The 14,974-nt window shown below is 41.4% G+C and overlaps 1 protein-coding gene across 18 annotated transcripts in view; it reads right to left on the minus strand.

Moving 5' to 3' along the window:
• The window catches only part of KLHL29 (kelch like family member 29), a 601,492-nt gene that overhangs the window by 471,040 nt on the left and 115,478 nt on the right, over positions 1–14,974 (minus strand). For 2 of the 18 annotated variants that reach the window (XM_073335856.1, XM_073335853.1), the window contains exon 3: positions 1,448–1,566. The exons of the other annotated variants lie outside the window; for them this stretch is intronic. The gene's annotated coding sequence lies outside the window, so the exon portion shown is untranslated. The remainder of the gene's footprint in view (positions 1–1,447; positions 1,567–14,974) is intronic. 18 annotated transcript variants of the gene reach the window in all.

Genomic DNA, 14,974 nt, shown 5'->3' on the forward strand with positions numbered 1-14,974 from the left:
GGGTTGTGAATTAACAGGAACCCTGGCCTATTCCCTCCCTAATAGCATAATACCTATAGCCACAATAAATCCATAGTTTTCTGAGAGTTTGAGTGACCCAGGGAATGTTTCTAATTATTTGGTTTAAAAAATAAAATCAGGAATAGGAGAGTCTTGACTACACCCTGGGTGTGCTACAGAGAATCTATTACAATTTCATGAAGAGGGTTGTTTTTTCCCCTTAACATTAAAAAATCAAAATTATACTGTCAAGGCTGGAAGAACTGAAATTTCACCTACCAACTCAGTTTTTATTTGAATGCACATTTTACTGTCCCACAGACAAGAGACTGGTGTAACATAAAGAAAAGTGCCCTGGAGGATCAATCACTCAGCAGTTGTTGTTTTTTTAATTCAAGGCATAATGGTCTCTATTTAAGAAAAACACCAAACCAATCTGGACCAGCAGTAACTGCCCAGGAATTGCAATAGCTCAGACTTCACTGCATATTAACTATGAGCACCTGTGTGCTGCAGGCCTCATTAATGGGGCAAAGATGGATTTTTCCAATCACCAGGAGAGCAGTATGATTGTAACTAGTAACTAGACTGTAAATAATTTTTAAAAAGGTACATTTGGCTTATTGACTATGACAAAGTCTATGTACCAGAGTGATATATTCTAAACTTTGGACCTCAAAAGGGTTATCTCTGCTGCCAAAAATCTACTTTAAGTCCCCTTACAGGCTAAGAATATCCTTACATAGGATTAGTATTATATACTGGTAATACTCTTAGAAATGAAAGCTGATTGAACTTTGTCCCTTGGGAGAGTTTAGACAGGACATCAGCAGTCCAGTGGACTGCTAACCTAGAACACTTTGGCAGCCAAGGTCATGATTCCGCCATTGGCCAGCAGACTAACAGTAGTGACGCAACTTAATCTCATGGATAGGAGTCAGGAGACACAGGCTTTGTTACCAGTCTCTACTACTAGCTGTAGGAAACAAAAGTTACGGGAGAGATGAAGTTAAAAATGGAACCAAAGCTAAAATAAATAAAAATACTTTTCACAGACTCCCTTGGGAACTGAAAGGTGGGCCTGATAACAATGGGAGTGAGAAATTAAAAGAATGTGAGGGGGAGAAACTGTACAGAAAAAATGGAGCCAGATTTCCACTGCCATTTATCCCGGACAGAGTGTTCACTCTCAGCCCTTGGGGACAAATGGGGGGGCCAGGGAAGGAGGCGCAGGAGCGGCCCCAGGACCTAAATGTATCAGAATTAGTCCTTCCATGCTCTCCCACACTTTCTGGAGTGGGAAAAAAGGAGGGGAAGCAACTTCCTGCAGCCCTGAAAGAGCTGCAGCTTGCTTACTTCCTTGTGCTGTTCAAGTTGCACTGGCTGGCAAATTGGGACAGAAGGAAGGGAGAAAGAGGGAAAAGGTAGACAAGGCCTTGAATCTCACCTTTGCTATCCTCTAGTTCACAAAGACAGCATCCAGAGAGCATGGGGCTACACTCTTCACCGGCCCAGAGGATATGGGTCTTAGCCAAGCAGTGTGGTGGAATGGGCCTTACTCCCCCTCTGTGAGGAAGTAAGACAAGGGCACAATTTAGCTTTAAAACAACTACACAAGGTCATACTGGAACTCAGTATCCAGGTCAGGCATGGAACCCATGTCTTACTAGTGCCGTGCTTCAGCCACTAGACTGCTGACTAGTACCTGTGGGTTTATCCTGCTTTGGGACACTATAGGAATAGCATGTCAGGAGCATTTATGGGAGTCGTATTGTCATAAGGTCCCTGTTAGGTCTTTCCCTCCTCTAACCCAACATGGGAACAGTTCCCTCATTCACCAGTCTGATGAGAATAGCTCAATGTATCCCATGAGCCTAAAACCCACATTCTCACGTAAGACAGTTTCAGGTTCTCAAACTCACATTCTGAGGCAATTTAGACCTGTTCTCTGGTCATTCCCCTAAAACTGGGAAGCCTTCAACATCCTAATACTGGGTCAGGAAAGGTGAAGAAGAAGCAGAGAAATTTGATCCATCCTAGACTCAGAGCTCTGGGCCCTAGCAAAACACTAACTGAGAAAAAAAAGGAAGCTTGTTTATCAGTATTGACTGGTTTCCACTCTCCTTCTCCAAGATCTTTTCCTAGCCCTCAGTGACACAGTGGCCTATCATTATTGTTACCTTTGCAGCAAAAGCCTTGGGATGAAGAAGTACAAACAAGGCCCAAAGCTGCTGGATTCAGGCCTGATCAGTCACTATTTATAACTTTCCACTACAGTATTATATATATAAAACAAGAGTTGCTACATTGAACCAGGTTTAGCTTCTATTTACAGAGCCCTTTTTATTAGGAGCATACTGCTCTTCAAGTACCTTAACAACTGTCACCTAGATGCTCATTTTCTCTGTACTTGGCCTAGCACTTCTGAACATGTTAAAAATCACACATAAAAGTTATAGTACCCTAACAATCAGGAAACAAGAGTCACTTAAAGGTTTGAATTCAAGCACTAATGGATTTCCTCCTAAGTTAGGAAACATTTATATATTGCTGATTTACTGCAGGTGCGGTAACTGAATTTGTACTTATACACACCAGCTGCAAGCAAATCAAGAAAAAAAGCTTCACAAAGATAGAGGACTTGATGTAATTTGGGCTGAGACAGAATTTCCACACACAAGTGAACAAAACAAATGGGAATTTATAATTTTCTCTGTCACAGCTCATAACTTTTAAAGGTTAGAATTTCACAGCCACACTGGAATGGAATTTTATGTGTTTACATGGAGTGGAAATAAGGTATCCCTGCAAATAGTTTATAGAACCTTTTCAGGCATCAAAATAACCCAAACGTAACTCTTTTGCAAAGAGTATTGACCAATTGTGTCATCTAATAGGCAACTCCCCAACAAGCTTTTATTTTATTTTGATTTATTTACTTACTTACTTATCTTGGGAGAGATCAATGCTTTTCACTTTCTCTTTCCTCCACGGAGACTATTCTTAAGCAACAGATATTTTTCCCTTTTAAAAACCCCAATATGTTTTGTTTTTGTACAATTTCACTTCTGCAAGAGATCAACAACTGAGTCAGGCACATTCTAAAACAAGACGCCACAGTGACTTTAGCCAGGAAATATGAGGTGGCAGAGATCCAACATGGCTGGTGCTCGAGGTGAAAGAAAAGGGTGGGAATGGATTCACAGGAGAGGAATAACAGAAAGGATGTACAATCCCCTACTACATGTCTGATTGAGGGGCCCCCTCTACAGAGGAACGCAGAGGGAATGAATTGATAATTCAATCTTTTGGCTGTATTCAAAGGCTGCCAAAAAAGTGTTAATTGTCATATTCACTTCTGTGATGTGGTCATGCCAACAACTCATTTCCTATACCACAAGTCACAAGAAACAGTTGACAGATGGCAAGGACTTCAGGTCTCCACTGACCTAGGCTGGTTTTGACAAGTGACCTGGAAGTGATGCATTCAATCTCTTATTTTCACTTCCCCTATGACATGCTTTGCTAACATTAGAGTCTCTTCTTCTTTAGGCTAGATCTGCCTCACTTGTTGTGCTTTTTATGCAAAGCCTGTGAGCAAACAGGAGTGAACTGTTTCTTGGCTTGTGTGACTAAAAGAATGACACAGCACATTCACTTTTTAGCATACATCTTCCCACGTGACTACAATGAATAAGACCAGAGCTCAAATCTCAGGCTTGGTCTTTGGCTCCTAACGCCATACCACAGCAGTGTGGGAAGAACTAAAGATTCCTGCCAGTGCAGCTGCTATTCCTGCAGTATTTCTGAGGAAAGGGAGACGCGCTTCTGCCCAGTGCTTTGAGAGTGATATCATCATCTGAGCAAGCCAAGAACAGTGGGAACACATGAGAAACTAAAAACGAACACTCCTCCTGACAAAGTAAATAGTCATGCACAGCCTTTACAGACAAAGTGCCTTGCCCTGAATTGTTCACAATCTACAGGGCCACAGGAGTTTGAGCAAGGTTTAAAGATATAAAGAAAAAATGACCCAGTGGTTTTGGTGCTAGCCTGGACTTGGGAAATATGGGTTCAAACCTTGCTCTGCCACAGGCTTCTCGAGTGATCTTGAGCAAGTCACTTAAGGGCATGCCTACCTTTTGATATGGGGTGTAATTCCCAGCTACAGAAGACATATTCATGGGGGTGAGAAGGGCTAGCCACCCCAAGGACGTGTTTAGGGTCTTTAATGTAGATGTACTTTGGGTGGCTAGCCACTCGCACTGCCACGGCTACACTATTTTTTGAAAACTAGCACGTGTGTCTCCTCAAACTGGGAATTACACTCTAGCTCAAAGTGTAAACCTACCTACAGGCCTGGTTCACACTAAAAATCCAGCTACGTTACGAGAGGGATGTGAAAAATCCTCACCCCTGAGTGACGTAGTTAAGCTGACCTAACCCCTGGTGTAGACAATGATAGGTCGACAGAAGAATGCTTCTGTTGGCCTAGCTACTGCCTGTCAGGAAGGTGAATTAACCACAGTGATGGGAGAACCCCTCTCATTGCTGTAGTGAGTGTCTACACGGAAGAGCTCCAATGGTGCAGCTGCAGAGTTTCAAGTGTAGAAAAGCCCTAAGTTTCTCTGGTTCAGATCCACAAAGGAATTTAGGTGCTGCAATGCTGAGCATTGCAACAGCTAACTTTTTGGCACCTAGCAAATCACAGGAGTCTGCTGAGATCCACGAAGTCTGAGTTAGGTGCCTACGCTTCCTCTACAATGCATGGAGAGAGAATGGGATTAAAAAAAAAAAAAGCCACCACACATGGTTACTTAAGCTAGCCAATAGGAGAGGCCAGTGAGACCAGTGTGTCTTAAACCCCGTTCATGGAAACGGGCACCTAAGGCCAGGCTGCAGGGAGGTGCTTATCTCTGGTTAATGATTCACAACCGGGAACCCCACTCTTGGTGTCAGGCAACTTACATGCCTATGTGATTTCTTGTAAGAATAAGTTAGGCGCTTGCTCATGCCACACAAAGCGGGGTGGGAGGAGTAGAGCGGCTCATTGGAGCAGGAGGGCAGGACCCTGGATCTGCCTCCTCCCAGGTGTGGGCCTGAACCACCAGACTAGAGTCAATTCTCTCTCTCTGGCCCACTCAGTCATTTAAATTATTTATTCAGAGCAGAACAGGAGAGAGCCATACATCAGAATATCTGAAAGCCCAGTAGTCACAGCGCTCTTCTGAGAGGTTGGCGACCCCTGTTCAAATCCTTTCTTCCACATCAGGCTTTTTTTGGGGGGGGGGGACACAACACGTTCTATGGTCTGTGTTATACAGGAGGCCAGACTAAATAATCACAATGGTCCCTTCGGGCCCTGGAATCTATGAATGATCTGCCTAGTACAATGCCATCTCTCTCTTTTTTCTGAGACTCAGGCACAGCTTCTCCTTCACTTTTTTACAGTTGGGTATGATTCCTGATGATCTGAGGAAACCTCTCTCGTGGTTCCTTGTATTTTGGATTTTGGAGGAGCAAGTACCTCTATCTCAACCTCTCTGTCACACTGCAGAAGTCACTCCTCCCTGGGTTTACACTGTGCTTTTGTGCCTCCCAATTTCCACTGCTAGTTCATGGTCACCAATTCTGTATTTGATCAGTGTCTGCCATAATTCTGCACACTTCACTGTGGTGAGATATCTGCTAGTGCGACAGTTCTGTGCATGGATCTGGAGCATTAAATTCATTTCGGAAAACTGAGAACAAAGAACATGTACCTGAAAAGCAGGCTGGTGCTGAAACCAATTGGAAAGAGGGATTAACTCTCATCTTTTCTGACACTGCATTATTATCATATCAATTTTACAGATGGGAAATAAGGATGCTTGGCCCCTATGGAAAACAAAGCCACTCATTTAATGGTCTAGCTTTAGATACCCATGTTCGGAAAAACCCAAGGCCACAGAGGAAGTTGTTCTCACCCAGACTGAATTAAGGCATTGGGAATTCATGAGTACCCTTCTCTATTCAACACAATCCAGCTGCTTAAGGCTAGGTTATGCCTCTCTATTTACACTATTGCCAAGCTGATCAGTGATGTATGGGCTCTAACTGGTAGCTGGCTAGAGGTTGGCAGATGCAGTTGCAGAAACTCTATGATCTCAGAAAACAGACAAAGTTTTAAAAAGCAGGCATCAATAAAAATGCACAGAAATGCTCCTAGGGCCGCAAGAGGTCTATCTGACCATATTATGAATAACAACCTTCTGTAAAGTGCTCATGCAGCACAAAGCTGTAGCAGGCATGGTTACTAACATAGGAAAATGTTGGCTTAATACTGCTTGGACACTCTATATCTCCAAAGCATTTTACAAATATTAACCAATCATCTCCCTTTTATAGCTGGGGAAACACAGGTACAGAAAGATTAAGTGACTTGTCAAAGCAGTTGGGGACAATGAATGGCAGAACCTGCCAAAGAAACAAATATCACCTGACTCCTAATCTGATGCTAATTCCTCAGACGACCTGGGGTGAAATCCTGTCCCCACTGAGGTCAATGGCAAAACTGTCATTGCCCTCAGTGGGACCAGGATTTCACCCACAGTCTCCCCAACACACTTTACAGTAAACAACGAGAGCTGCAATTGGGTGGCACATCTTCAGAAAGCTCAGAAACTGTTATTTTTAACCCTTTGCATGATCTGTAGTAACATCTCTCCTAGGTCTAATACATTACCCATCTGTATAGATCTCCATTTTCTGTCACTGTTTGTTCTGTTTTCTCTTTTAGTAACTGACACTCTGTACTTCGGGGGAACACCCAGCATCACCACGTTCATACTTGTAAAATGATTGCGTGGTATCCAATGCAACGTTTGTCATGTCGGGTGTCTTTGGAAGCCTCATGATGCACTGAGCATTGTTGTTATAGTAATGTTATAGGTTATAATTTCATGTATTTAGTTATGAGACTGAAAATGTATCCTCTTGGCTTAAAATAAGCCCAGTCAAAAACTCTCCAAGAGCAGAGAGGCAGTTCACACCACATCAGGGCATGTATGGGACAAACCCAGCCCAGCCTCACAAGAACAAAGGATGCTTGCCTAGGCAGCAACAAAAGGATCTGTTGGACTTCCTTTGGCCAGTTTGAGACTGCAATGAGGCAATACTCACCTGACTCTGAAGGGCGGGGGGCAAACCCAAGAGGGAAGAAAAAACATGATAAAAGGGAGAGACTTTGCCATGCTCTCTCTCTCTTCCACCTACACCTACAGGCATCACACCAAGCGACTGAAGCACTGATCAAAGGGGAGAGCCTGGCTGAAGAGCAACCAGCCAGCCTGTGATGAGAAGCATCTAAGTTTGTAAGGGCACTGAAAGTGTTAAGATCAGCTTAGAATGCGTTTTGTTTTTATTTCATTTGACCAAATCTAACTTATTATGTTTTGACTTATAATCACTTAAATTCTATCTTTGTAGTTAATACATCTGTTTATTCTACCTGAAGCAGTATATGTGGTTTAAAGCATGTCAGAGACCCCCCCTTGGGATACATACCAATTTCTTTGTTAAACTGACAAACTTATATAAGCTTGCAGTGTCCAGTGAGCATAACTGGACACTGCAAGATGGAGGTTCCTAGGGTTGTGTCTGGGACCAGACATATTGGTTAGTGTCATTCAGTTGCACAATCCAAAAAGCAGCTTGCATGCCAGAGGCTGTGCGTGAACAGCCCAGGAGTGGGGGTTCTCACAGCAGAGCAGGGTAAGGCTGGCTCCCAGAGTCAAGGGTTGGAGTGACCTAGCAGATCACCAGTCCAGATAACACCAGAGGGAAACGTCACAGTAACCATAATATATCTGTTTCACTCACCCTTTCCCAACCCTTTTCTAAGCTTCCCTCCGTCCCTGAGTCTTTGATATATTCCCATCCTTTCCTGATCTGAAGACTGGTAAGCACAGCAGGTGAAGAGTGTTAGCTCTGCTTCTGCTGCTAATTGGGCTCACAGGCTCATTCAGACAGTGCTGGCAAATGACATACTAAGTTAATCAGAAATTTGGATTCATAAGAGAATGTTCACATTTATGGAGGGTGAGCAGAGATTTGCATGTGTGCCTTTAAAATGAAGCACTTCCCAAAATGAAAATGGCTGCCTCTAATTATCCTAGGTACTTCTACAGCTCCTATGAATGTATTATCTGAGCACATCACAATCTTTAATGAGAGGATAAATACAAATACCCTTTTGAGATAGGAAAGTCCTATTATTCCCACTTAACAGATGGGGAACTAAGGCCCAGAGGCCCAGCTCCACTAAGGCACTCAGGCTCCTAAAGGTATATCTACACTGCAGTTAGATACCCACAGCTGGCCTGTGCTAGCTGACTTGGGCTCGCGGGGCTCAGGCTCAGAGGCTGTTTAATTGTGGTGTAGATGTTTGGGCTTGGGCTGGAGCTTGGACTCTGCGAGACTTGATCCTGGGTTCCAGACCGAGCCTGAACCGCTACACTGCAATTAAACAGCCCCTTAGACTAAACTCCAAGAATCCGAGTCATCTATCACAGGCCAGTCACAGTGTAGACATATCCTAACTCTGAATTGTAGACTCCATCACAATCCACCAAACTCCCGCCTAACCCTGTAGGTGCCTAAACTCACTCAGCTCCTAAGTTTTCAGACAAAAAATTCCCTAGGTGCTTAAGTTACTGCTTCTGGGCATATGCTCTGCTGCCTCCCTCTAGGCATCCAGATGTCTATCTCTTGAAGCCCCAGAGCGATCCACGAACCGGGGGAAGACAGGTGTTCGCCTGTCCATCATAGCTACCTCCAACAAATACCTGAGTGGTCTGTCACTTTTTCTCTCCACTACAATGCTTACAGAGCTTGTCATGCTGTAAAAGTATCACTGAATTGAATTTTCTCTAGTTTAGTAGATGGCGTCAGCATATTATATATGGATCATAGTCCATTTTTTTTTTGGTCAGGCGAGACGCATCTCCGATTTCAAAGACATAACCAGGTGGTTAATGTTCCTTGTTTAGTTAAAGAGTTCCAAAAAATTCCCTTTTACTCTCCTTAACATCTCTAATATATCTAGTTTCATTGATTGCAATGTTTTCTCTAGTTATTTAATGTAGCTCATGTTACTAAAGAACAGCCCCAACTACAGTGATTCTTTGGAAAACTGGCTGCACAGTTCTGTCACTCAGTTAATTGATTTAACTAACTACTTCTACATTCATATTCTATGACATATAAAAGGTTTCAGGCTGGGTTTTGGAGAACCTGCTTTCTCTCTGTAAACTAAAGCAACCACAAGAATCCAATGTTTACACTAGGATAAAATGCCTGGAGTCAAGAGGAATACAAGAGGTACAGTATTCTCTCATAAAGGCAAATTCAAGACTTTGGTTTAAAAGCATAAAAAATCCCTCTGTGTTGCTCATTATGTTTGCTAAGTGGTCTTTAAAAAAATAACAGTTCTGGGGCCTGCCTATACTGTGGGTATTTGTACAGATATAGCTATACTGATGCAGAGACACAGTGTAAATGCACTCTCAGTGTAGCCAGTGAAGTGAATCCACACTGAAGGTTTGCTTATGTATCATTACGCTGGTGGAGCTACACTGATGGAAATATCCACAGAACACACGTATCCTTAGCTGGTTCAAAATATTGGACCATCACCTTTATGGTGAGTAACACACTGGTTACCACTCCTGATAGTTACGAAAGTTCCTAGTGTGGGTGGGTTAATGACAATTTACAGGTTTTTCCATTGGCCTGGGAAAGTAACAACTCATCTATGAAGAATCATTTGGATGAAACTCTCATATTCTCCTACTCCCGTTGTTTTGGCCTAGAAAGTACAAAGATGAGTTAATAAGGGAGACAGTGAACAGCAGTGAGGTGTTGTCTTCCAATTTTAGCTGGTTATTCAAAAGCCATGATTTTTTTTTAAACAAGATAAGCAGTGAAGTTTTATTAATGATGAATTAAGGCATGTTTGTGAAGGATCATAGCTCACATGACTGTAAGGAGGATTAGTTTGTAAAAAGCTTTGAATGTGTAAAGTGCTATATTATTTGACAATCCAAGGTGTAAATAATATATGAATATTTCTCCTCCTCCAGAGGAAAGAAAAAGTTAGGGTATTACAAACAAACTATGCATATAAATAAGCAATAAAAGCCATTAAGTCAAAAGTACACTGACTATACAGAGAATTATGTCTGAGCCGCCTCTCTCCTTTCACAGCTTGCAATGTTACAAAATTTGAGTTTTGTGCTCTTCATTCAACATGTGAAACAATGGCATGGGCTTTAAACACAAGTGACAGAATAGGAAAAATGAACCATGAAGTCTAGATACAGTCTTTAATGGGAAAAAAACCTCAATTACAATATATTCCGAACGATGAATTCAGTTCATATGTTCATCGACACGTCTCAGAACCCACTTTACAGCTTTCTTTGATGACCACTAGCACAATGAGCACCTAACATTTGACTTTTCACATATGCTTCAAAACAACAAAAATAAGAGAAAACTGTCTATAGAAAGAGTTGGTCTGAGTTCACCCACTAAAGATCCTCCCTTGGTTGTCCAAGAAAAGAAAAATAAATTTGTTCTGAGAAATGTAAAAAAAGTGGAAAATCTGATGTGAAACTACTCAGATTAAAAACAGGCAATTTTATTTTATGCCTCTATGAAGCTCTCCAATTCCACTCAGTGTAATTACAGATGCCTCACTACTTACAAATCACCTCACACACTGCATAAAGGAATATAATTTTTGGCTACCCAAATTACAAGAGACCATAATGCACAAAGGCAATAAACACAGGTCTGCCAGCAATCAGATAACACTTATCGTAAACAATGTCTTTTCCTATTTATTATATTTGAAACGGGTTCAGCTAGTAAGTCTTAAAAGATTTGGTTATTCTTATTTTTTTGTGGCGTTTCCAGCAGTTGGCTGAGGCAAGATAAAGTGTTTAACCAGAAGAGATTCAGAAATAGGGCCAATTTTGCATTAAACACATAATATAAATGGCTGCGCACTAACACAGAGCTTTGAAGAGAGACATTTTCAGCTTGTGGAATTCCCTGTCTGACTCCCCAAAACCTCTACAGGTTTACAACCTCTAACACCCATTGCTTCCTCTTTTTGCCAGTTTTTCTTGATTACTAAATACCATAGCATCCATATCCTCCCTAGTGCACAGCATGAACAGATGGGTTGCACTGATACCAATGTTTGTCACAGGTCATTGCTCAGAGCTGGTTTCAGATTTTGCCACCAGTTATAACAAAGACTGTGGACAGAACTGTGGAGCATGCCAAGGCAGAAGTGGTTGACTTTAATGAGTTGCTAGGCCAACATCACTTCCAACCTCATGCCCAGAAAGGACAGGCAAGTTCTCACACAGTATGCTGCAAAAGAATTCACAGAATGTGCTACGGACCATAGGATGTGCCCTTAGAGGTCAGTGCTACATGAGAGTCAGCGTGGTGCCAACGTGGACACAGGGCATTGCAGGAACTCGAGTGTTAATTTGCAGCGTGGCCACTCTAGCTTATGCTAGGGTAATACAAGAGAAATGACTTGAGTGTGGATCACTCAGGTTAACTGAAGTGAAGATGCATCCAGAGTGCACCTTAGAGACTGGGAGGGGAGAAGCAGTCAAGTACTCTTCAGAGACAGAAACCACATAGCAACAGATCCATGACCCTTGTCCAACTCCTGCCCTCCTACTCTAGGATCTCCTGTGGATCAGGGCTCCATGGCACTCCAGGAGGCGAATAATCTCTGCACATGCTCTGCAAATCCATAACAGTTCTGCAGTAAAAAAAAACCCAAAACCCAATAAAACCAAAAACAAAACCAAAAAAACCCCTTCTCCTCAATCAGAGAGAGTCAAGAGTGCCTTCTCAGTGGCCCATGGTTAGTCCCCATGAAATTAGTGACAGTTTTACTATTAACATCAGTGGCCTAAGATTTAGTCATAATGAAGTTGCAGCAGACCTGATATGGATATATATATCAGGAGGTCTGCAGATATATATATATAAAACAATTTGGTAAAGTGATATTTTTCTACCTACAGTTCTTTGATTTTAAATATATTTAGCAGTTATATTTTTTTCAGAAAAAAAGGAAAAGTGGGAGACCATACTGTAGATTGGCTAAAAAAAAAGAAGGTTAATGGAATGTTAAGATTCAGAATTTAAATTCACTTATTAGGAAACACAAAACTGTAATTCCCATAACAACTGTAATGAACCCTTTGCGCATATGCAGAATTTTATACTGCTTTATATGGTGAGAAATTTATGCCTTCATATACATGCATTATGACAGAATTACAGTTACATTGGGAACCATAACTTTGAATTCCCTGCCTTTTGTACATTAAATTCACAACCGTAATATTGCATTAACAGTTTTTTACATTGAATTCCCCTGGTTTAAAATAAAGGAGGAAAGACAGCAAGTGATCAGACACTGAAATAACTGCACTTGAGTTCTGCTGTATTTCTATGTGCAATTTTACTAACATTGTTTATTTATCTGATTCTTACACTTACCTTTATCTTTAGGAATACATATTGAAATAAACAGATCTTTATTTGTATGGAACATGTTCAGACCCAGCAGAACATATAATTGGAGCACATTACAAATTTAGAAAGAGAGAGAGAATGAGTCAATAAACCAATGGTTAGCGCACCCACCTGGGAAGTGGGAGACCCAGTTTCCATTCCCCTGCTTCCCCCTATCATTTAGCAGTTCTTCTATTTTGTGCTTAAACAAGGTCCCATAGACAGCTGAGGAACCATGCTAACTATTACCACATTGATACACTGTTTTTCCAGCAGGGTTCTAGCACTGTTTCCTCACTAAACTGGATGGAGATATTATTGGCTGAGAGCCACATTAGAACAGGATTATAAAGTTGCGCTACAGGCTATCTCTGGTCCCACCTAGGATACTGAATGCTACAGTATAGGACGACCCAATTTACAACATGAGAGTTCCCGACACGTTTAAACATCCCAGTCCAACTCGTATTTCACTGCTACGTTTTAAACTATCATACTGTAACAAGGTCTTGCAACATGGTCGCTTTCTATTGCTTAGACCTAAGTGGGGTATTCTTAGTATGGTTTGGCTAGTACACTTTAAATATCCACGTCAGAATTGATCAGGCAAACCATACTCAAATCCTGTTAGCAACACCTATGTTTAAACTACTTTCATTAATAGAAAAAGGAAGATATATATTGTGTAAGTATTTTTATAATGCTTTTTTTGTTGCTCTGTTATGAAAGCCCTTCTTTAAGGCAGCTATTAGATGCTTACAGCTACATTAACAGTAACTAAACACGATTAGAATTTAGTAAAGCTAAGGAAACAATCCCGCTAAACAAAAATCTACAAAATAAAAACAAAATGTGCTAAAACAAAACCAAACCTCTAGTCTGATCTGCTCTCCATGCCACACATCCAAATAGAATCAGCAGTCCCCAAGCAGGACAGAATTCCTTGAAGTGCAAAGACAGACCATTACTATATATTCAAACCAGAGACTTCAGCTACAATGGTCCACACACTAACATATCAGAAGAAAGACTCCAAAGTTCAGTTCTGTGGCAGTTTAGCTGAGTAAATAAATGGTGACACTTATGGAAGCATTTTCCCCCCAGTCTGTTTAGGCTTATACAATTGTAGGTCACAATATTTAACCTACCCAACAATGGAAGTCTAGACATTAATACAGTGTCCATCACTGCACTGTCTGGTTTTGTATAGCACTATATACAAATGTTAACTAAAATAATCATTGAGTGTAATCTGTGCACAGAATTGTTCAGCTAAAGTTGCAACTACAAACAATAACTGTATCCGTAGATGAACTTGCCAATATGATATTATGGCTTCAACTTTCCTGTCCAAAATTAGAATAAATGCATTAAGGTCAGTTTTTATCTGTTCAATGTAAGGCTTTCTGCCTTTCTTTAAGCACAGTTTTATCTGTAATTATAGTTTCCACAAGCTGAGATGTTTTCCTTATGCCCAACAATCCACAGTGACATTTAAAGTGATAAATACACGGTCACATGTGGTGCTCTGTCTAATATGACAGTTTTTTCTTAACCCAGAATAGGAGTCAGAGACAGAGAGAGAAAAATTGCCTCCCATCACATTGTTACACTGTGCACAGTTTATGGCTGGCATGCATCCAGTTTGTGGTTGTGATAAGAAATGTGTAATCCTATTATGCAGGGAAGAGTCACAATGTACAAATAGATCTCGGAAATGGGTACCTCTTCTGTAAGATTACTGCTTTTCACCATAATAGTTCTGCAAGTAGGTCTAGACAGTAATGCTTTGCTGTTCTCCCCGCTGTTAGGTGACAGCCAGCTGTCAGAATAATTCACATGAGCTGGTATTTTTGCAGCAGACAAAATGCAGTACAGTTACTTACAAGTGCAATGTTAATTAAAACAGTAACTACAAGCCATAGTAGAGTAGTATGAGAAGAGTGTGTTGTGCTGCATAAAAGACAACCAGGTTTGGGAATGAGATGTCTGGCAGTTTTACCATGTTGCAATGTGAGATCATCAGATCTCACAAGCTAGGCAGGGTTGAGCTGGGTTAGTTCTTTAAAAACTGAAGAGCTTAATTGCGCACGTAGGTGCTACAGGAGTTCCTCCTGGTAGCTCTCTGGATTGCATTCTTCCCCTTGAGGCAATGCTGAACCAGTTTCCTAGCTGGGGGTTAAGGAGCCATTGAAAGCACAGTCTTTGCACAGCAGATGTAAAACCAAGGTTCTGTAAGGATATCCCTTGGCACATCTGTAAGTTTAGGAGTGCCACACCTGATTTTGTGGGGTAAATTAAGAACTCTGGATAATTCCATTCTGTTTAACAATTTTTTCTCCTTTTTCCTACCTTCCTGAAACAAATGGATGTATAGCAT

The sequence above is a fragment of the Lepidochelys kempii genome, chromosome 3 (assembly GCF_965140265.1).
Source record: "Lepidochelys kempii isolate rLepKem1 chromosome 3, rLepKem1.hap2, whole genome shotgun sequence".
NCBI classification, from domain to species: Eukaryota; Metazoa; Chordata; order Testudines; family Cheloniidae; genus Lepidochelys; species Lepidochelys kempii.